This window comes from Lathyrus oleraceus, chromosome 1 (genome assembly GCF_024323335.1).
Source record: "Lathyrus oleraceus cultivar Zhongwan6 chromosome 1, CAAS_Psat_ZW6_1.0, whole genome shotgun sequence".
Classification (NCBI taxonomy): Eukaryota; Viridiplantae; Streptophyta; class Magnoliopsida; order Fabales; family Fabaceae; genus Lathyrus; species Lathyrus oleraceus.
In genome coordinates this window covers 170,357,899-170,380,680 of record NC_066579.1, presented here as the reverse complement: position 1 = coordinate 170,380,680, position 22,782 = coordinate 170,357,899, and positions in this window count along the sequence as shown.

The following is a 22,782-nucleotide window of genomic DNA, read 5'->3' as shown; positions in this document are numbered from 1 at the left end:
CTCGTTGGCAAATGGTACTGACAGAGTACGACATCCAGTATACATCCTAGAAAGCCATCAAAGGGAGTATTCTGTCAGGCTATCTTGCTCAGCAGTCGATTGATGATTATGAGCCGATGAAGTTTGATTTTCCGGATGAAAACATCATGTTCCTCAAGATGAAAGACTGTGAAGAGCTAGTTGTTGAGGAGGGATCTGATCCAGATGAAAAGTGGACTTTAATGTTTGATGGGGCCTGTAGCGGGGTATTCGTTACCATTAGAGATATTGACTAAATCCAAGGTAAATCATACAAGTCGAGTCGCCACCGCACTTCTATTTATCCAATTGAATGGTTAGAAAGAGAACAAAAACCTAATAGTTTTAACAAAAACTAGTAAAAGAAACAAAGATCTGGGTAAGGGGGTTGGTTATGTAATGGGAAGGTGTTAGACACCCAAAACATCCTAGGTACTCCTAGGGAGCCCTTTTCATATTTGTTGTAAGGTTGTTGTTTTTTTTGTGAAAATGTTTTGTGCAAACATGATTGAAGAGATGAGAGGAGAATGTACAAGTTTATTTACATTTTGTGTTTGGATGGATAAACTCATTGCCTACGTACCATCTTATAAAAAAATTAGGATCAAAACCTCGTAGTTCGGGGTAAAAATCTCAAAAATGAGTTGGTGAATTGATTGAACCAAAAGCCTTAAGGTCTTTTGTTATCAAAGGGAGAAAACTCAACCAAACCACAAATCCACCATGTGAGGATAACTTCAACATGCTAGTGAGGGGTTAACCCTATAATAAGCATGGAAGGCTCATTGTCCATCACTAAGGATATATGTGAGTATTACATCTACCACAAGGATAACTCAAACCTAATAGCTAAAGGTTATGAAACATTTTGATTAAGAAAGTGGCCATTGGAACCACAAAAGACACTTGAATGGGTTATATTTACCAATTAGAAGTATATACAAAATAGTCAAAGTTGATTTAAAGATTCAATTCAACATAAGTGTTATGAAAAGAAAGTTTGAAAATCAGAAGCATAAGGCTTACGTTTCTAATGTTTGAAAACAAAAGTTAAATGTTTGCACAAAAAGTTTTGGCTTGGGTTAGAGTGGAGAGAAGAAGAAGAATGGCTAAGTACTAAGTAAAGCAAAAAGAGAAAGGATGAAGAAACAAAACCACAATGGAGTCCCTCTCTTGAGATCATATTGATGATCCAAGTAGCTCCCATCCTTTGGAATAAGCAATCACAAAAATAGTAGGCTCAAGCAATCAAACAAGTCTCTTAAGAGATTCTCAATGTATCTTGTGTCTTTCACTTTGGATGAGCATGGCAATGGTTCTTCAATTAAGCTCAAGTTGGAACTCCTAGCACAAGAAAACACACATCAAAAGGTTCTATAACACAAGCAAAGAATGGACAAGAGGGAGTTTAGAATATGGTCCTTTCAATGTTCATCTTCAAACTTAAGCATTCTAAAGGCTCAATGCCTAGTTGCTCTTTGACTTTTTATAGCACTCTAAAGGCCCAATGCCTAGTTGCTCTTTGACTCCAAATTTGCATAGGGAAAGTCCTAGAATCTAAGTCCATTTCTTTGCATTTGGTCCACAACAATCAAAACAAAAACACAAGCACAAAAGTATATACACAATTATGTGCTCAAGGGAGCAAAAGGAAAATGGCATTAACATAAACATGGGCTCAAGTGAGAAAAGAGAAAAGCAAATGGATAATATGTACAAGAATAGTAAATTGCATAAAAGTAAAGAGCAAAAGGTAAATGTTAATTGTTAATGGTTAGTGTTAGTAGTTAGTGTGCCATAAGGCAAATTTAGCGCTATGTTAAGCAATCATAATTGGACTTATGTAGAAGTCACAACTATCTGAGGCCGGTCAATAATAATCTAGGCAACAACACACGTTAGAAGTCTTGATTAGTGAACCAAGTTCCAACAACTTGCCATGTCAAAAAGAGAATGAGGATTGATCTTGTATTGGTTTAAGCCTTTTGCATGACTTAGAAAACAACATATCCTTAATGCAAAGCCATTCACTTGATTAATTGATCAAGCTGAATTAGATTTGGATCAAGGAAGATTAAGTCTCCCTAATCAATGCTAACTTATCAACCTTCAACTCATTGATCAAAAAGAAAGAAGAAGAAGAAGAAGGAGATGGAGAATGGATAATGAAAATGGAAAGATCAAAATGCATAAAGTGCAATAAGATGTACCAATCCATATGTATTGACCAAATGACATTGAAAGTCAAAGTCAAACAATGATAAATCAGAAAAGAGATGAAGATTGGAGGTCAAACAATAAGCAAAATATTTTTTGGCATTTTCAATATTAAAATAAACTTGACTTAAAAATAAAAGAAAGGTCAAACTTCAAAATCACTTCAAATCAACCTTGAAAGGTCCAAGTGATTTATCCCAAGTTCAACAAGGTCAAACAAAGTTTGACAAAAAATTTCAGCATTTTTAAAAGTCAGAAACTATTTTTTATCAATTAAAAATGAATAAAAATAACCTAATTGAACTAAAATCTCAAATAAATCTCAAATCAATTTAAAAATTGATGAGAATATTTTTCATAGATCCATCATCATTCAAATAGGTTAGGAAAATATTTTTGTATTTTTTGAATATCAAAAACTATTTAAAATGAATTAAAAACAACCAGAAAAGAGAAAATTCATAAAAAATATCAAATGATAAAATAAAAAATATTAAAAATCAGAAATAGAAACTAGAATTTATTTGGAGACTAATGCAATTGGTCCCATAATTTTTGGATTAAAAATAAAGAAGATATTGATTTTTGAAATAAAAGGGAATTAAAGAAAATAAAATCAGAAATTAAAAATTGGAAAAAAGGAGAAGCGTTGGATGATGGCTCATTAATTGAGCTGACACATCACACGGTCCCGAAGCGCGCGCTCACGATGAACCTTAGTCAACCGCGTCACACAAAGAATTAAAAAAAATCATAACAAACAAAGGCTGAGATTGAATCTGGAAACGAGATCCAACGGTCCAAATTCAAACTGGCAATTGGCGGCCACCAGAGCCACCTTCTTCTCTGGTGAGCTAACAAATTCCAGCCAGATTTGCAGGTTTTCAAACCTCCACCGATTTGCACGATCCTTATACCAAAATGAAGCTGGGGTGATGTACATCACCCCTGTAACCTTGAATCACACTCAAGATTCCTATAAGTTGAGAAATCTGAGGTGGAAGATCCAGGTATGGAAAATACAGATCAAAGAAAAACAAAATTGAAACTACCACTAGCTCGCCTCTCAAGTGAGGACTTCAGAAAACACTTTGGCCAGGCAGATAGATTAATATATGATGAGTTTCGAAGAAAATACCAGTTGAAGAATAAGCTTGAATTCTGGAAACTTGAGCTCGATTCCTTGCTTGCTTTTCCAAAACAAAAGATCATTGAACTAAATGATGAAGGTTTAGAAGCTTTAGATCCAAAGATTCAACCAGATGTAGTTGAATTTTGGATCTGAAAAATTTGAAGAAAATGAAATTGCTTCTTTGGTGAGAGGTTGGGTTTTGATTTCTGCAGCAATTCAGGTTGAATCCGGTGTGTCATTTGAATGGAATAGGGTCTCTATTTATAGAGGAAATGACAAGGAGAATGTGATCAAAGCCGTGTGCATGAATTTGGATACTCCTTGCATGGGCTTGCATGATCATGCACAAGGCCCAAAACCAAAGCCAAATGCAATCTGAAATCAAACCAAGATGAAATGGACGTGTAATTTGAATGGCAAATGCTTATGCATGGAATTTTGAAGTGTTATGCATAATTGAACCAAAAGCTTTTCCTCTTCGAAAATACCACTTGCCAAGCCCAAACATGATCATGTGAGTAATGGTTGGAAAGGTTTTGATGTAAGGAACAATTGTTATGTTGGGCAAAAAACCAATTGAGGTGTGGAAATTAGTGAATTTTGAGTTTAAAGTGTAGTGTGCAAAACATGTCAAGGCAAAGTTTCTAAATTTGGCCAATGTTCAAGCCCTTCTATTTTGATGATGCAAGCCTTAAATGAAAAAATATCAAACATCAAAGTTGTAGATCGTTTCCAGAAAATCAAAATGGACTTAAATTTTGCATCATTTGGAATTTTATGAAAGAGTTATGGGAACTTGAAGTTGGACTTTTTTGCCTTTTAATGCATTTAGCCCAAAAGGACCTATAATGTCTTGCATTATCACATGCATTTCCTTTGAGATTTTGAAATTTTGTTCAACATAAAATTTGACGTAGACATCTTAAGCTTTCTAATCCATTTGATCCCACCTCAAAATCATAAAAAAAGAATGAGTTATGTCCTTGGGAAGTTGACCCAAAATTAGGGTTTCAGTCAAAATGACCTATAATGTATTGGAATGGGAGATAAACTTCCAAGATTCAAATCAATTTGTTATGAACATGAAAGTTGTTCATATTGTCCTTAAGAACATTTTTTCTTTTGGAACCATCTCCATTTAACCAACACATAAAAGGTTAGGTCTCAGTGCATTTCAGAATAGTCAGATGATTTGACTGATCAACTTCTCAAGTCCATGCCTCATATCTTGATGAATTGATGATTGAGGACACTCAAATAAGTTAAAATATGCATGAAATGATGAATTAAAGAACTTCCCTTGATTGTATTTGACCATGGGCTGAGGTTGCTTCATAAGCAAGGCATTGTGGTGCACAGATGAATTAGGGTTTCTTTGGGGAACCAACCTCAAACCCTCTGACTTGCTTTGATCAAAATGATGAATTGAGATGCTAGGGAGGCATATTTGATGGATGAGAGCTTTGGGAACCATTACCATGCTTGCTATCATCTCCTCTTGGCCTTATCAGTGCACAGATGATCTCCTAGAAGCTTTGACCTTGTGATTGCTCAAGCTACAAACAAAAGATGTTAGTGACATACTTTTGTGCTTTTGGTTAGTAAAAAAAATAAGAAAAGCAATGATATTCAATTCAAGTATGCTTGGTGATCTTAAATCACTCTCAAGAAGTCCCACCCAAAGGCAAAGGGAACCAAGATGCTAGTGATCCTTGAGGCAATGCAAATACAATGTTATGATGCCATGAGGGATCTTAGGGACAAAATTAGGGTCTTACAGATGCCCCTATTTAAGGTCATTCTAGCCGGAGAAGTGAAGGTTAAAATCTTCGTCTCGACGCGGTAGAATGGGCTTAAATAATATCAAAGAGACGAATTTTGGTCCCTAAGAGACCTCATGATGTAGATGTATGCATGCAAATGGTAAAATCTCTGTGGGGATAGGCGTCCACAAAAGAAAAAGAAATCCGGAGAAACTAAAAATCCAAAGGAGTAATACACTCACTAGGGAGACAGAGACTCTGGGGGAGTAAAAGGTGAAAATGCGTGAGCAGGTCGCGACTTGAGACTTACTGAGAGACACAGAGAGAATCCATGAAATAAATCAATGGAAGGACTCGAGCCGACTCGAAAATGCATGTATTGGGGAATATGCCAATACATCCAAAAGTTATCTGCAATGGATGCTTCAGATGAAAATCCGGACTCAGGTGGGGATGTCCACTAAGGACTCAAATGAGGAAGATCCCAACAGAAACTCCTGGGGAAGCGACGGGATGAGGTATTACCGGTTACTAGGTAATAAGCTCAAGGAGACGTGTGATCTGAACACCGGTATAAGGGTGAGAGAATAACATGCTCGGGAAGAATGAATATCTAAGACCGGTATAAGGGTGAGAGATATCAATCAACCAAATCATCTGAGGAAGACCTAGAAAGGTATATTTCAACTCAGGAAAATCTGACTCCCCAGGGGACAAAAAGTCATAATAGGGAGCAGAAGGAAGGAACGCCAGGGATGCCGGTTACTGGGCATATAATAGGTGATCGACCAAAGCGTGATATGGGGAATATTCCCAAAACACTCATCATCCAAAAAGAGGGCAAAGAAGCAAACTCGATTATGGGATGGAAATTCGATTCCAAAACAGGGATACAAATCTTACTCAACTGGGGAAGAACAAAAGGCTTCGACCAAATAGTGCATGAGATATATTATCTATTACTGTCAGAACATAGATAATATACTCGCATGGAAGATTATCCACAACCAGTTACTGGGTTAATAAAGGATAAATCGACCGACAAAGAGAAAGGCATCGGGATACCGAAACTAGGTATATAATGATGACCAGTCAAGGGGAGCAACAAACATTATCGACAACCGGTAAATGAAAGATGACTTGCTGGGGATAAAATTGCCTAATCAGAGCAATTATCCATAAGAATGAGGGAATATCACCACCGAATATTGGATAATGATAACCGTCAAGGAGGGGATTACATCTACCGGATACTGGGTAGAAAACCACGGAAGAGTAACCGTCCTCGGTTAGGATGAACAAGAAGGTTACCTCTGCAAAGGAGAGAAAATGGGGTTTATAACTACCGGTATAAGGGTAGAAAACCACAGACTCCGCCGAGGATAAGATGAATGATTACTGATTACTGAGCAATTATTCATTTATATCACGGAGAAACACAAGAAATAGTCTCAAGAGGCCAATTTAGGATCAAACCAAAAAGGCAAACTGAATCAAAACTCGTCCTAGTGAGGATATAACTCAATAGGGAAACCCATCCCAATATATGTGTTGGGAGGAAGCGAAAACAACAGTTGTCCACGAGGATATAACTCAGTGGGGAATGCGGAAGGAAAGATAAACACTTTCTGCTTAATGGGCTGACTCTACCTTGAGGGATCAGACGCCAACATCTGCTTGGGGAATGTATTACCAGCTGTCGCATTACGTGAAAAACCGGCGGGAAAACAAAACAACAGAGCCGCCACCGTGCGTTATTTATCCCAAAGAGGGAAAGGAAACGCTCGAAGTAAACCTGGAAAAGACATGGTCTCGCGACCAGAGAAAGATGGGATCGGGAGTCGGTTATGCGAAGGGAAGGTATTAGCACCCCTACGCATTCGTCGTACTCGACGGGATCCACGCACAAAAGGAAGGATAAAGGTTGCTAAAAAACTGCTCAAACATCAAACACTGGCTGAAAGAGACACAGGAAAGACAAAAGAAACCAACTCGGTAGGATATCGCATCCTGGTCCTACGTAGTCTGTCAGGCACAGACATCAGAGTCGACGTAGTTCGGGACAGGGGGAACGTGCTCGCTAGGATGTCGCATCCTATGCATACGTATCTTCTCTGACTGGAGAAGAATCAGAGCACTCGTAGCTCGGCTAACGCACGCCAACAAAACCACACAGGAAATTGACTGCCAATCGCTGGACTTACGTCAGACTCCAACAAGCAAACAAGACACAGGAAACCAACTGCCAATCGCTGGACTTACGTCAGACTCCAAACACACACAAAGGGGTTGCAAAAGAAAAAGGGCGCCCGGAGAGATCAGCTCATCTCCTGCCTACGTACCTCATCTGGTATGAGGATCAGGGCGACGTAGTTCCCCTACGCAGGGAAAGAACTTCTAACCTAACCAGATACTGGGAAATGACAAACTAGAAGGGAGACTAACTCGAGCCTAATAGTTATCATGTAAATTCACCATGGCCCTAGGTTGAAGTTTCTATCTAACTTGCACAGGAAGCAAGCTATCCTAAACAGCACAAACAGTCATACAGAAGCACAAAGCAGGAACACACACTATATACAAACAGAGGGGCTCAAACAAGGCTAGGCTTTAGTCAAGGGGTCATGTCAACCTCGACAAACAAGCCACTGTATCAGGGTGATGTTAGCTCTTAACCCTAACATTGAGAGTTAGGGTGAAGCAGATGAAATGGGAAGTGAGGGTAAGACCTCACAGCTCTTATCCCTGGCCTGGGAGAGCTTCAGACAAATGAAAGTGTGGGAGTTCAGAAAGTAGGAACTCTTCTCCACATGACTGACACGACAAAGATCTTGGGCTATTATCCACAATGCATCAACACAAGGTGTGTGAGCAAAGTGGATGACACACTAAATAGCAAGAGATGGATTGCACATCTCTTTTATCTGCCAATTGCCTTATCAAAGGACTTTTCCTGCTTGGTACAAAAATAAACAAACACAAGCATTTCCTCTTAAGGAGGGCTTCAGACAGGTGCCTGCCCAAGTAACAGGACAGGTCTTCCAGACTACATGAAGTCAGAGAAATTATACCTCAAATGGTTAAGCAACCAAGCAAAGCAAAAGCAAGTTCACAATGAACTTAAGCAACTAAATGTACCTGAAAACAATCTAACTCAATCAGTATACAAGTCAAAAAGTCAAACAGACAACCAATAGTCAACAGCCAACTGTACACAGTAAAACAAGCAATGCAACAAGATGCAAGGCACAAGCTCACTCAAATGAACTAAAAGCCACCTACAAAACAAGTCAAGATTAGTCAACATCACACAATCAACCAACTCAAGCAAATGAATCAATCCCCTCATGGCCATGTGCTTCTTATCCTGAAAATAAAACTCAAACATAAGCACTAACCACTAGGACAAGGCCTAGGGTCAAAGAGGAAGAAATAATCCAAAAAAGAACATGAAAATTTACATGAATCAACCTTAATCAATTAAGAACATCATCCAAAAGGATCCACATCCATATCATGCACCAAATTCATTTCACAAATCAATCATGGCAAGGCATGCAAGTTGGAAGCACATTGAGACAACAGAATGAACAAATGCACATTAATTCCAAAATGATTCAATTAATCCCAAGAAAAATCATGGCTAAACAGAACACACAACATGATCAACACACCAAAAATCAAGGCATTTGGACAAGTTTAAGCATGGTAATCAAATTCAATAAGGCAAGGTAAGCACAAACAAGCTCAAATAGGACACAATTTGATACATCAACTTAGCACAAGCCTAAAACAGAATTGACAAATGGTAAAGACCTCAAACCAAAGCCACAACAAACTTCAGCATGTCTAGAAACAATGTGCAAAATTTCACATCCATAGGATAAACAACCATCATTTCACAAATCATTGAAGTTCAAGACTATTCAAAAGTGCACAAATGACCATCCAGCAAGCAAAATATCAAACAAATCAGAAATGAATCCAAAAATTCCAATAAAATTCATGATCAATCACATCATCCAGAAGAAGCATCATACAAAAAATCACATCATTTGGCATTTATTTGGCATGGCAAAGAAATTCATCAAGTTGAGAAAGCAAAGGTGTGACACACATTGTCACACCTACATTAACATGAGCATATCTCAGCAACCACAAATGATAAAAATGCAAACTCAACACCAAAATGTCCATCAAGTTGTCTAGTTTAAGCATACCAAATTTCAAAAGCATTGGATTAAAACTCATCATTTCACAAAGCATATGGCAAGCAAGGTACAAACAAACATACATGTGCACAATCCCTAGGTCAAATGAATTTCCATCCGAGCACAATTTCTGGAAAAATGCTCAAATAATACTAGGCACAACAAGGAGCAAGATGCAAAAATCCACACATTATTTGGATGAATATTTATTTAGTTATGATTTTTTAAAGTGAAATAAAAATAAAAAACATGAAGAACTAGTACATGAATGGCATGGAAGGAAATGAACAAAAAAATGAAATGCCATGGAATAAGTGCTGCCAACCGGATTCGAAGTGAGTAAGCATTTGAACTAGAGCGCGCTAACATGTGAAACGCGCCGTTTCACTTAATCTATGTGGCAATGGCAAGCAGCGAGGACCAATCAATTTGCCAGGCGCGCGCTAAGTTGGACCAATACATGTCCAGTAACACTTAAACACATTCAAACCAGCGTTGGAAAGATCAAATGAAATCTGGAAACGAAAACCCTAACAACTTCATACGCATTCATCATGTTCTTCATGCTCAAGAACAAAAGTGCACAGAAATACAAAATACGCACATCATCATGTTCATCTCTCATCATACATCAACAATCCATATCTAATTTAACCTAATTCAACATATATTCAAAGATTCGAAGCCATGAAGTTTCACATGTCAAACTTAAAATCACCATAACTAACACAATACTGCATGGAATTTAGTGATCTAAAGCTCTGTTTTCTCAGTGTTCAAAGATCTACAACTATCACCTATCAATTTCATGAATTAAGGGAATCGAATTCTAACCTTGTTGAAGATGCAGAAGTGGAATTGGTTGATTCAGGCCTCGAACAACTCAAACAGATGCTCCAATGCTCTTGTATGATTGAATGGATGAATGTTTGTGACTTAATCTTGCACGATCTGGCCAGAATTTCCAACTGCCATGGATGAATGCAAGCTTCGAGCTGCTTCAAATCTAAATGAATTGTGATGGTTCTTGCTTCAAACATGCGCCATAATCCATCCAGATGATGATTTCATCAATGGATGATGAATTGGTTTGAATAAAATTGCAAAAGTTTGAGAGAAAAAGTGTGAAGAAAAATTTCAGATCTGAAAATGTGATGATGTTGATGCAGTTTTCTGTTATGATTATCTATATATATGAGCTTCTAATCATGTTGTTAATCACAATTAAGCCAATTGCCAATGGATTAGTGAAAAGAGAGTGTAAATGCAAATTGGCCAATGCACCTCATGCATGAGATTACCAATGGAACAGTGCACGAAATTGGCTTGGAAATCATTTGAAATTCTGTTTTGAGCCAAGTGCAAATGGTAAAATGTGAAAACAATGCTTAATTTTCAAATTTGGAATTTCCCTCCAAAATTCAAATGAAAATGCAAATATTTTTGTGATGGAAATGCATGGCTTATGATGAATGTTTTGGATAGTGTATGTCAAGACATGAAGGTACAAAAAAGAACCACTTCATTTGGCCTTATGGTTTGAAAGTTATGCATGTTTGAAGTTCCATGTTCACTTGGCCATGATTGATCCATATCTTTTCAACCATACATGAGAAATTCATGATCTTGGACTTTTTGGAAAGGGGAGAGAAATATATTCAACGTTCATGTTGGACAAAGTTTCATTTGAAGCTTTCTTGGTGATGTAATCTTGAGGAGAAAACCTTTCCATTTTTGGCAATTTCAAATTACAGGTCACTTACTATTTTTGGAAACTTTTCATCTGACCTCAAATTCTTCATTGTTGATGTTTGCAATGTCAAATGAGACTTGTATGGACATGAATGAGGCCTCTCTAACCATCTCCCACCTTCAAATCCATGATTGAACTGACAGTTGACTTTTGTTGACTTTCTAGGGTTTCAGATGAATTGCATCTTGACTGATGAGCTTTGAACATCCAACCTTTGGCCAAACCACTTCAAAATGATCCCTAGGTCACATGAACTCATTGAACCAACCCTAGGGCTTTGCTTCCCTAGGAAATGCACTTGCTTGCTTGCACAACTGAATATCCTGACCAATCTTGCCTGATGACTTGATGGACTATGCAATGAACAATGCAAATGTTAATGACCTAAAATGAAAATGTATGTACAAATGGGAGGTGCAAATTTGAGGTGCTACAGCTGCCCCTATTCAATCAACTGGGAACCCGAATGGATGAGAGCAACGACTGTCAGACTTTCAGGGTAAACAGGGATTGAATACCAAGAACCGTAGAAATTTGCACTCTGCGGGGATCCAAGAAAGGAAAATTCACCAACGGGCGCTTCCACTGGGATCTGATATTTATTACTGGGGATTTTGATTTTTCGTCAGAACAAAGAAACCACATCCAGATATCGAAGGACGATGAATGGGAATAGAAATCACAACTAGACGCCAACGGACGACCAGGAAAAACTCGACGTTTATCGAAACCAACGGAGAGGTAACCAGACATTAATGAATGACTGGGAAAGAAAGGGATACAACCAGACGTCAACGGACGAATGGGAAAAACTCAACGTTTATCGAAACCAACGGAGAGGTAACCAGACATCAACGGATGAATGGAAAGAAAAGGGTACAACCAGACGTCAACGGACGAATGGGAAAAACTCAACGTTTATCGAAACCAACGGAGAGGTGACCAGACATCAATGGATGAATGGAAAGAAAGAGATACAACCAGACGTCAACGGACGAATGGGAAAAACTCAACGTTTATCGAAACCAACGGAGAGGTAAATACTTCACTGGGGAAGGAATACAACTATACGTCAACGGACGCATAGGAAAAACTCAACGTTTATCGAAACCAACGGAGAGGTAACCAGACATCAACAGATGAATGGAAAGAAAGGGATACCACCATACGTCAACGGACGAATGGGAAAAACTCAACGTTTATCGAAACCAACGGAGAGGTGACCAGACATCAACGGATGAATGGAAGACTCGACCAGACGTCAACGGACGAACGGGAGAAGCTCGACGTTTATCGACACCAACGGAGAAGGAGAAGCTCGACGTTTATCGACACCAACGGAGAAGGAGAAGCTCGACGTTTATCGACACCAACGGAGAAGGAGAAGCTCGACGTTTATCGACACCAACGGAGAAGGAGAAGCTCGACGTTTATCGACACCAACGGAGAAGGAGAAGCTCGACGTTTATCGACACCAACGGAGAAGGAGAAGCTACTGGGGAAAAGTTAACACAACCAAACGTCAACGGACGATAGGGAAAAACTCAACGTTTATGAAACCAACGGAGAGGTGACAGAGACATCAACGGATGACCTGTGGGGAGGATACAACTAGATGTCAATGGACGAATAGGAAAAACTCAACGTTTATCGACACCAACGGAGAGGTGAAGCTCAACGTTTATCGACACCAACGGAGAGGAGAAGCTACTGGGGAAAAGTTAACACAACCAAACGTCAACGGACGATTGGGAAAAACTCAACGTTTATCGAAACCAACGGAGAGGTGACACAGACATCAACGGATGACCTGTGGGGAGGATACAACTAGATGTCAACGGACAACTAGGAAAAACTCGACGTTTATCGACACCAACGGAGAGGAGAATCCTGGGGAAGGGCACAACTATACGTCAACGGACGCATAGGAAAAACTCAACGTTTATCGAAACCAACTGAGAGGTAGCTCACTGGGGATCAAGGTCACGACAGAGAGCAGACAGGAAGGAACACCAAGGATACCGGGTTGTAGGCATGAAACAGGTGACCGACCACAGCGTGAATTGGTTTGTGTTCCAAAACACTCATCATCCTGAAGAGAGCGAAAGCAAACTTGTTAAATGATGGATATTCGATTCAAGGAATACGAATCTTACTCGACTAGGAAGGACAAAACTTCGACCAAAGAGCGCATGAGATATATCATCTATAGCCGTCAAAACGTAGATAATACACTCGCATGGAAGATTATCCATAACCGGTTTGTAGGTTGTTAAATGGATAGATCGACCGAAAACGAAAGGCATCGGGATACCGAAACTAGGTATGCAAAGATGACCAATCAAAAGGGGAAACCACAAACATTACCGGCAAACGGTGAATGGAAGAGGACCCACCGAGGATAAAAATGATTACTCTGAGCAATTACCCACGAGGAAGGGGAAGACCCGCTGGGGATAAAGTTGCTTAAGCAAAGCAAATATCCGAAAGGGAAAGAGAATATCAATACCAAAACTGGATAATGATAACCACAGAGGGGATTACATCTACCGGTTAGTAGGCAGAAAGCCACAGAAAAGCAACCATCATCGACTAGGATGAGCACAAAGGTTGACTCCACAAAGGGGAGAACATGGAGTTTACATCTACCGGTTAGTAGGTAGAAGACCTCAAAGATAGGACTTACAACTACCGGTTCGTAGGTAGAAGCCAACAAACAATCTGCTGAGGGACAGAGTGAGAAAAAGGATTTACAACTACCGGGTAATAGGTAGAAGACCACAAAGATAGGACTTACAACTACCGGGTAGTAGGTAGAAGCCAACAAACAATCTGCTGAGGGACAGAGTGAGAAAAAGGATTTACAACTACCGGGTAATAGGTAGAAGACCACAAAGATAGGACTTACAACTACCGGGTAGTAGGTAGAAGCCAACAAATTCCGCTGAGGATAAGATGAATGAGTGCCGGTTAGTGAGCAACTATTCATTTATACCACAGGGAAGCACAAGAGACAGCCACAAGGAAGCCAATTTAGGATCGATCCAAAAAGGAAGACTGAATCAAGATCATCCTAATGAGGAAAGAACTCAATAGGGAATACCCATCCCGTTATGTGTGCAGGGAGGGAATGGAAACAACCGTCATCCACGAGGATATAACTCAGTGGGGAGCGTAGAAGGAAATGACAGACACTTTCTGCTTAAGGGGTTGACTCTATATGGAGAGACCGGACACACCCACATCTGCTAGGGGGAGATCTACTAGGGAGATCTGTATCACCAAATAGCAGGAGACAACCATCAACAGATACACGGCAACAGATGCAACATGAGTATCTGAATGTTATGATTATGCATGTATGCATTATGCATGAGGAATGTATGATGAATGCTGACAAACAGACATGTCTAACACACATAGGTCCAGGAATCAACCATCCGGTACTACTCTTCCCGAGGGAAGGCCAAAATTACCAGAGAGCAAAGAAAACCTGCTGGAGACTGGGACATCAGGGACCAACATCATCCTGCAGGGGAGGAAGGCCACAATAGGCTTCCGGAGGGATCATCAATCACAACCGGATGAAAGAGTTCAATGTACAGGCACTGCGGATCTCCTAAGTATCCTTCCATCATTATGAATGTTCACTTTGTTTAAGAACAATTTTTGTGAAAAAATTGTTTATTTTGAAAACAACGATACTTTATCAATTAAAACATGCAAAACATTTGTTGAGTTGAAACAAATAAGAGTGCAAATAATTGGATAAAAGCTCAAATTGATGTGATGGAATGGTAGTCTGCAAATGGAAGGACTCCATAGATCTGTTCAAGTTTGAAATCGATGATATATATTGGAAGAGGGCTACATTGAATATAATGACCTTTTCTCTACCAATTCCGAATTTCGATGTATCCGAAGCTTCAGTCGACGACGAATCGAGAATTCCTGGCGGATGACAGATGTAGAGCACAGTCTTGTCATGATGCAGTTACTTGCCAAATCCCTAATTTTTGCCTAGATTGCCCCAGTGTTAGGTGCTCAATCTAGCGGGATGCAAATTCTTTTTTTTTTCAATGTCTCTAACTTTTTCCTGGATCGCCCTTTCGGGTTTTCAATCCACCGAGACGCTCCTTTTTGCCTAAGTCGCCCTTTGGGGTGTTCAACTTAGCGAGCTATTCTGCTTCTTTTTTTTTTTTTTTAGGCGAAGTATTTCTTGACTGCATCGGAATTCATAGGACGAGTGAACTGCTCCATCCATTGTTGTGAGTGTCACAGCACTGCCTGAAAAGGCTCTCTTGTCAACATATGGACATTCATAGCTTGGGGTTCACTTGCCCCTGGAATCGGGCGCGAAAGACAAGACTTTCTTGAGCACAAGGTCACCTTCTCGGAACACACGAGGCTTGACCTTCTTGTCGAATGCTTTCTTCACTCTCTGCTGACATAACTGACCATGACACATGGCAGTTAATCTCTTCTTTTCGATCGGATTCACTTGATCGTAATGACTCTGAATCCATTCAGCATCAGTCAACTTGGGACTTTGAGGGTGCTATTTCTCTTTTGTTTCTTTCTTTCTTTTTCTTTCTTTTGATTCGGATTTCTTTTGATTTCTTTTGATATTTCACCCTCCTCTTTTTTTCTCTTTTTTTTTAATGCCCCAGTTGGCTGTTCTGCTGACTCTCGAGATGCAGCTGAGTGATCTTCTTTTCTTGCTCAAGAAGTCGGGAAATCTCGTCAGGAATCCCTTCAACATCATCTTCTTCCGCTTCAAATACAGGGAATTCAAAATTGGGAGATGACGTCGGATCATTATGTTCAATGGGTTTAAGAATCAACCTGCATAATGATTTTGATATGAAAAGCTTTTTGGAAAACAAACAAGACAATCGTTATGCAGATGAAAAGATTGCTTTTATTCTTGTTTTTAGGGTTTTTTGTGATCACCAATTTCATGCAAAAAGCGAAAAGGGAAAACAAATGGAAAAACAAATGTTTTAACATGAATTTATTTGAATGAAAATATCATTGCTCAAATTTTGCCAACAAAGTCATCACTTCTCCTTTTGGCATGGGAGAAGGGTTTTTAAACAAAGTGATTATTACTCTGACTTATGAACAACTGTAGGAACGCCCACAGTGACCCAATTGTGATAGATCCCACCAGGGATGACAAATGTCAGTATCCTTTGCCTCAGCAGCTTCTGCTTTTGAACAAACCTTTTCGTTGAATACCTTAGAGGAAAAGCCACCGCCAGCCCGGGGCTTGTTATCTTCAAGCTTGATTAACATCGGGACCTAAGTCCTCAAAGCTTAGAATCCCTGATCTGATAAGGTCCTGCACCTTATTCTTCAGCTGAAAGCAGCTTTCCACATCAAGACCAGGAGCACCCGAATGATACACACAATGCTGATCAGGCCTATACCACCACCGAGGGTTGACGGGTATAGCCGGCGGGTCTCTGGGAGTAATCAAGTTCCGCTCTATCAAAGAGGGATACAACTCTGTATATGACATAGGGATCGGATCAAAAATGAACTTCTTCCTCTCATTACTCGTACTGGCTTGATTACCATTGTGAGGCTGATAAGCCTGCTGTTGAGGACGGTGTTGTTGTTGCTGATATTGCTGAGCTGGTCTTCTCTGCTGTTGGGGTTGAGTTACTGGAATAGTCACAGCAGCAGCCTGACGATACTGTCCTCTGTTCACATTCCTCCAACGGTGCACAACATTTGTTTCACTCTCTCCCCTTCTGGGTGCCCCAGAGGATGGCTTCTTAGAATTCGAAGAACTTGAAGAGCCAGGATCTTGTATCTTTCCTGCTTTAATGAGACTCTCAGTCCTCTCCCCACAAACAACAACATCAGAAAAGCTACTGAACGGGCAACTCCCCATGCGGTCCATGAACACACCCTGCAAGGTCCCGATGAACATGTCAGTCAGCTCTCTCTCCAACATCGGAGGTTGTACTCTTGCGGCTAGCTCACGCCACCTCTGGGCATACTCTTTGAAGCTTTCAGTTATCACGACTTCATCATCATCACTGAGGAGAGCAAACATATCCTCCTGCCGGTCAACCAACGGAGCAGGATGGCGAATAGGAGCACGGGTTGCTCTGGCATTAGCAGTCTCTGCAGCAAGAGGCTGTCAATTGATTCTAATACCCATCAATTCATCCCCCACAACATAGTTGTTGACGGGAACAGTGGCAACAGCAACGTTGTCATCAACAGGGACCCCCTCTGGTGAGTTGCGGTTGGACGGCGGAATCACGACTTCCAGTCTCTGGGCTAAGGCACGCAGCTCCTCTTGCCCCTGAACGACCCCTTGCATCATTGTCATAAATTGGGCCATGTTAGCCCTCATCTCAGCCAATTCTGCCTGTACTTGGTCCATATTCCTTTGATGATTTAGTCTGGTTGAGTAGCGGTGTGGACGACGATCAGCAATCCTGTCTCAGTCAGGAACCAGAATGAGAAATCTCTCCCAAGCATGTCTGTAATGCAAGGATGATATGTGCATGATATGCATGATATGGGTACTATATTTTATCATGAATGATCCTGATAAAGGATATGCACATGCGAGTTAACTTTTTTCTTTTTTCATGCATTATTATTTTTTTGAAAATAAACATGCTATGATGCAGATGATGCAACTATGACTGGTTGGGCTGTGCATCTCGCGGCACGGGATCAAAGCTTCGGCCTGAACTCGGAACCACAAATCATCTGAAACCCAAAGTCATCTGAACCCATACTTCTGAACCACATCATTATCTGAGCAAGTTCCCTCAAATTCAGCCCAGGGATCCGAAATAAACGGAACCCTTTGATCAATACCAGGGTCAAACCTCCGGCGTCCAGAAATGAAGATCCATAAATCACTGGCAGAAACCTGTACTTGCAAGAATCAAACCCTCCCCTCACAGGTGAATTCTAACAAGGTCATCCTAAGGCGAACAATAGTCTCGACAATCGGGCAAAGATACTCAACGGGTTTGCCCTTTCGGGTGTGCCGTTGCAGCTCTCTTAAGATCGTCAAAACCAAAGATCCGGGAAAGAACGGTCACCGAAGTCAATAGCCCAAAAGAGATAATCCGACCTAAGCGGAATAACTCCACCCGGAAGGACTCTCTCGAATGAACCTCGTCCAGCTGTGGTGACACGTCGCAACAACATGCTGATACAGCAAGTGAGGCAACGCGAGACCACGCTAATCCTAGGTGTATACTCGGGCCTGGGTTTTAGCCCCACTCAGAACACCCACCCCAAATCAGAGGAATCACCTGTACAGAAGACAGCACAACGATAGTATGATGCATGCAAACATTTATGCAAATAATCACAGTACAATAATCATAAATGCAATAAATAGAGCAACACAAGCAACCTAAACCCTATACTAGAAAGCGCTAGGAGAGACTCGCTTAGGGAAGATGGACCAGCAAGAGGTCAACTTCTCTTTATCCCCAGCAGAGTCGCCAGCTGTCGCATTACGCGAAAAATCGGCGAGAAAACAAAACAACAGAGTCGCCACCGTGCGTTATTTATCCCAAAGAGGGAAAGGAAACGCTCGAAGTAAACCTGAAAAAGACATGGTCTCGCGACCAGAGAAAGATGGGATCGGGAGTCGGTTATGCGAAGGGAAGGTATTAGCACCCCTACGCATCCGTCGTACTCGACGGGATCCACGCACAAAAGGAAGGATAAAGGTTGCTAAAAAACTGCTCAAACATCAAACACTGGCTGAAAGAGACACAGGAAAGACAAAAGAAACCAACTCGGCAGGATATCACATCCTGGTCCTACGTAGTCTGTCAGGCACAGACATCAGAGTCGACGTAGTTCGGGACAGGGGGAACGTGCTCGCTAGGATGTCGCATCCTATGCATACGTATCTTCTCTGACTGGAGAAGAATCAGAGCACTCGTAGCTCGGCTAACGCACGCCAAACAAAACCACACAGGAAATCGACTGCCAATCGTTGGACTTACGTCAAACTCCACACAAACAGGCAAACATGGAAACCGAATGCCAATCACTGGACTTACATCAGACTCCAAACCAACAAGCACACACATAGGAAACCGACTGCCAATCGCTGGACTTACGTCAGACTCCAACAAGCAAACAAGACACAGGAAACCAACTGCCAATCGCTGGACTTACGTCAGACTCCAAACACACACAAAGGGGTTGCAAAAGAAAAAGGGCGCCCGGAGAGATCAGCTCATCTCCTGCCTACGTACCTCATCTGGTATGAGGATCAGGGCGACGTAGTTCCCCTACGCAGGGAAAGAACTTCTAACCTAACCAGAGACTGGGAAATGACAAACTAGAAGGGAGACTAACTCGAGCCTAATAATTATCATGTAAATTCACCATGGCCCTAGGTTGAAGTTTCTATCTAACTTGCACAGGAAGCAAGTTATCCTAAACAACACAAACAGTCATACAGAAGCACAAAGTAGGCACACACGCTATATACAAACAGAGGGGCTCAAACAAGGCTAGGCTTTAGTCAAGGGGTCATGTCAACCTCGACAAACAAGCCACTGTATCAGGGTGATGTTAGCTCTTAACCCTAACATTGAGAGTTAGGGTGAAGCAGATGAAATGGGAAGTGAGGGTAAGACCTCACAGCTCTTATCCCTGGCCTGGGAGAGCTTCAGACAAATGAAAGTGTGGGAGTTCAGAAAGTAGGAACTCTTCTCCACATGACTGACACGACAAAGATCTTGGGCTATTATCCACAATGCATCAACACAAGGTGTGTGAGCAAAGTGGATGACACACTGAATAGCAGGAGATGGATTGCACATCTCTTTTATCTGCCAATTGCCTTATCAAAGGACTTTTCCTGCTTGGTACAAAAATAAACAAACACAAGCATTGCCTCTTAAGGAGGGCTTCAGACAGGTGCCTGCCCAAGTAACAGGACAGGTCTTCCAGACTACATGAAGTCAGAGAAATTATACCTCAAATGGTTAAGCAACCAAGCAAAGCAAAAGCAAGTTCACAATGAACTTAAGCAACTAAATGTACCTGAAAACAATCTAACTCAATCAGTATATAAGTCAAAAAGTCAAACAGACAACCAATAGTCAACAGTCAACTGTACACAGTCAAACAAGCAATGCAACAAGATGCAAGGCACAAGCTCACTCAAATGAGCTAAAAGCCACCTACAAAACAAGTCAAGATTAGTCAACATCACACAATCAACCAACTCAAGCAAATGAATCAATCCCCTCATGGCCATGTGCTTCTTATCCTGAAAATAAAGCTCAAACATAAGCACCAACCACTAGGAAAAGGCCTTGGGTCAAAGAGGAAGAAATAATCCAAAACAGAACATGAAAATTGACATGAATCAACCTTAATCAATTAAGAACATCATCCAAAAGGTTCCACATCAATATCATGCACCAAATTCATTTCACAAATCAATCATGGCAAGGCATGCAAGTTGGAAGCACATTGAGACAACAGAATGAACAAATGCACATTAATTCCAAAATGATTCAATTAATCCCAAGAAAAATCATGGCTAAACAGAACACACAACATGATCAACACACCAAAAATCAAGGCATTTGGACAAGTTTAAGCATGGTAATCAAATTCAATAAGGCAAGGTAAGCATAAACAAGCTCAAATAGGACACAATTTGATACATCAACTTAGCACAAGCCTAAAACAGAATTGACAAATGGTAAAGACCTCAAACCAAAGACACAACAAACTTCAGCATGTCTAGAAACAATGTGCAAAATTTCACATCCATAGGATAAACAACCATCATTTCACAAATCATTGAAGTTCAAGACTATTCAAAAGTGCACAAATGACCATCCAGCAAGAAAAATATCAAACAAATCAGAAATGAATTCAAAAATTCCAATAAAATTCATGATCAATCACAACATCCAGAAGAAGCATCATACAAAAAATCACATCATTTGGCATTTATTTGGCATGGAAAAGAAATTCATCAAGTTGAGAAAGCAAAGGTGTGACACACATTGTCACACCTACATTAACATGAGCATATCTCAGCAACCACAAATGATAAAAATGCAAACTCAACACCAAAATGTCCAGAAAGACGTCTAGTTAAAGCATACCAAATTTCAAAAGCATTGGATTAAAACTCATCATTTCACAAAGCATATGGCAAGCAAGGTACAAACAAACATACATGTGCACAATCCCTAGGTCAAATGAATTTCCATCCGAGCACAATTTCTGGAAAAATGCTAAAAAAATACTAGACACAACAAGGAGCAAGATGCAAAAATCCACACATTATTTGGATGAATATTTATTTAGTTATGATTTTTTAAAGTGAAAGAAAAATAAAAAACATGAAGAACTAGTACATGAATGGCATGGAAGGAAATGAACAAAAAAATGAAATGCCATGGAATAAGTGCTGCCAACCGGATTCGAAGTGAGTAAGCATTTGAACTAGAGCGCGCTAACATGTGAAACGCGCCGTTTCACTTAATCTATGTGGCAATGACAAGCAGCGAGGACCAATCAATTTGCCAGGCGCGCGCTGAGTTGGACCAATACATGTCCAGTAACACTTAAACACATGCAAACCAGCGCTGGAAAGATCAAATGAAATCTGGAAACTAAAACCCTAACAACTTCATACGCATTCATCATGTTCTTCATGCTCAAGAACAAAAGTGCACAGAAATACAAAATACGCACATCATCATGTTCATCTCTCATCATACATCAACAATCCATATCTAATTTAACCTAATTCAACATATATTCAAAGATTCGAAGCCATGAAGTTTCACATGTCAAACTTAAAATCACTATAACTAACACAATACTGCATGGAATTTAGTGATCTAAAGCTCAGTTTGCTCAGTGTTCAAAGATCTACAACTATCACCTATCAATTTCATGAATTAAGGGAATCGAATTCTAACCTTGTTGAAGATGCAGAAGTGGAATTGGTTGATTCAGGCCTCGAACGGCTCAAACAGATGCTCCAATACTCTTGTATGATTGAATGGATGAATGTTTGTGACTTAATCTTGCACGATCTGGCCAGAATTTCCAACTGCCATGGATGAATGCAAGCTTCGAGCTGCTTCAAATCTAAATGAATTGTGATGGTTCTTGCTTCAAACATGCGCCATAATCCTTCCAGATGATGATTTGATCAATGGATGATGAATTGGTTTGAAGAAAATTGCAAAAGTTTGAGAGAAAAAGTGTGAAGAAAAATTTCATATCTGAAAATGTGATGATGTTGATGCAGTTTTCTGTTATGATTATCTATATATATGAGCTCCTAATCATGTTGTTAATCACAATTAAGCCAACTGCCAATGGATTAGTGAAAAGAGAGTGTAAATGAAAATTGGCCAATGCACCTCATGCATGAGATTACCAATGGAACAGTGCACGAAATTGGCTTGGAAATCATTTGAAATTCTGTTTTGAGCCAAGTGCAAATGGTAAAATGTGAAAACAATGCTTAATTTTCAAATTTGGAATTTCCCTCCAAAATTCAAATGAAAATGCAAATATTTTTGTGATGGAAATGCATGGCTTATGATGCATGTTTTGGATAGTGTATTTCAAGACATGAAGGTACAAAAAAGAACCACTTCATTTGGCCTTATGGTTTGAAAGTTATGCATGTTTGAA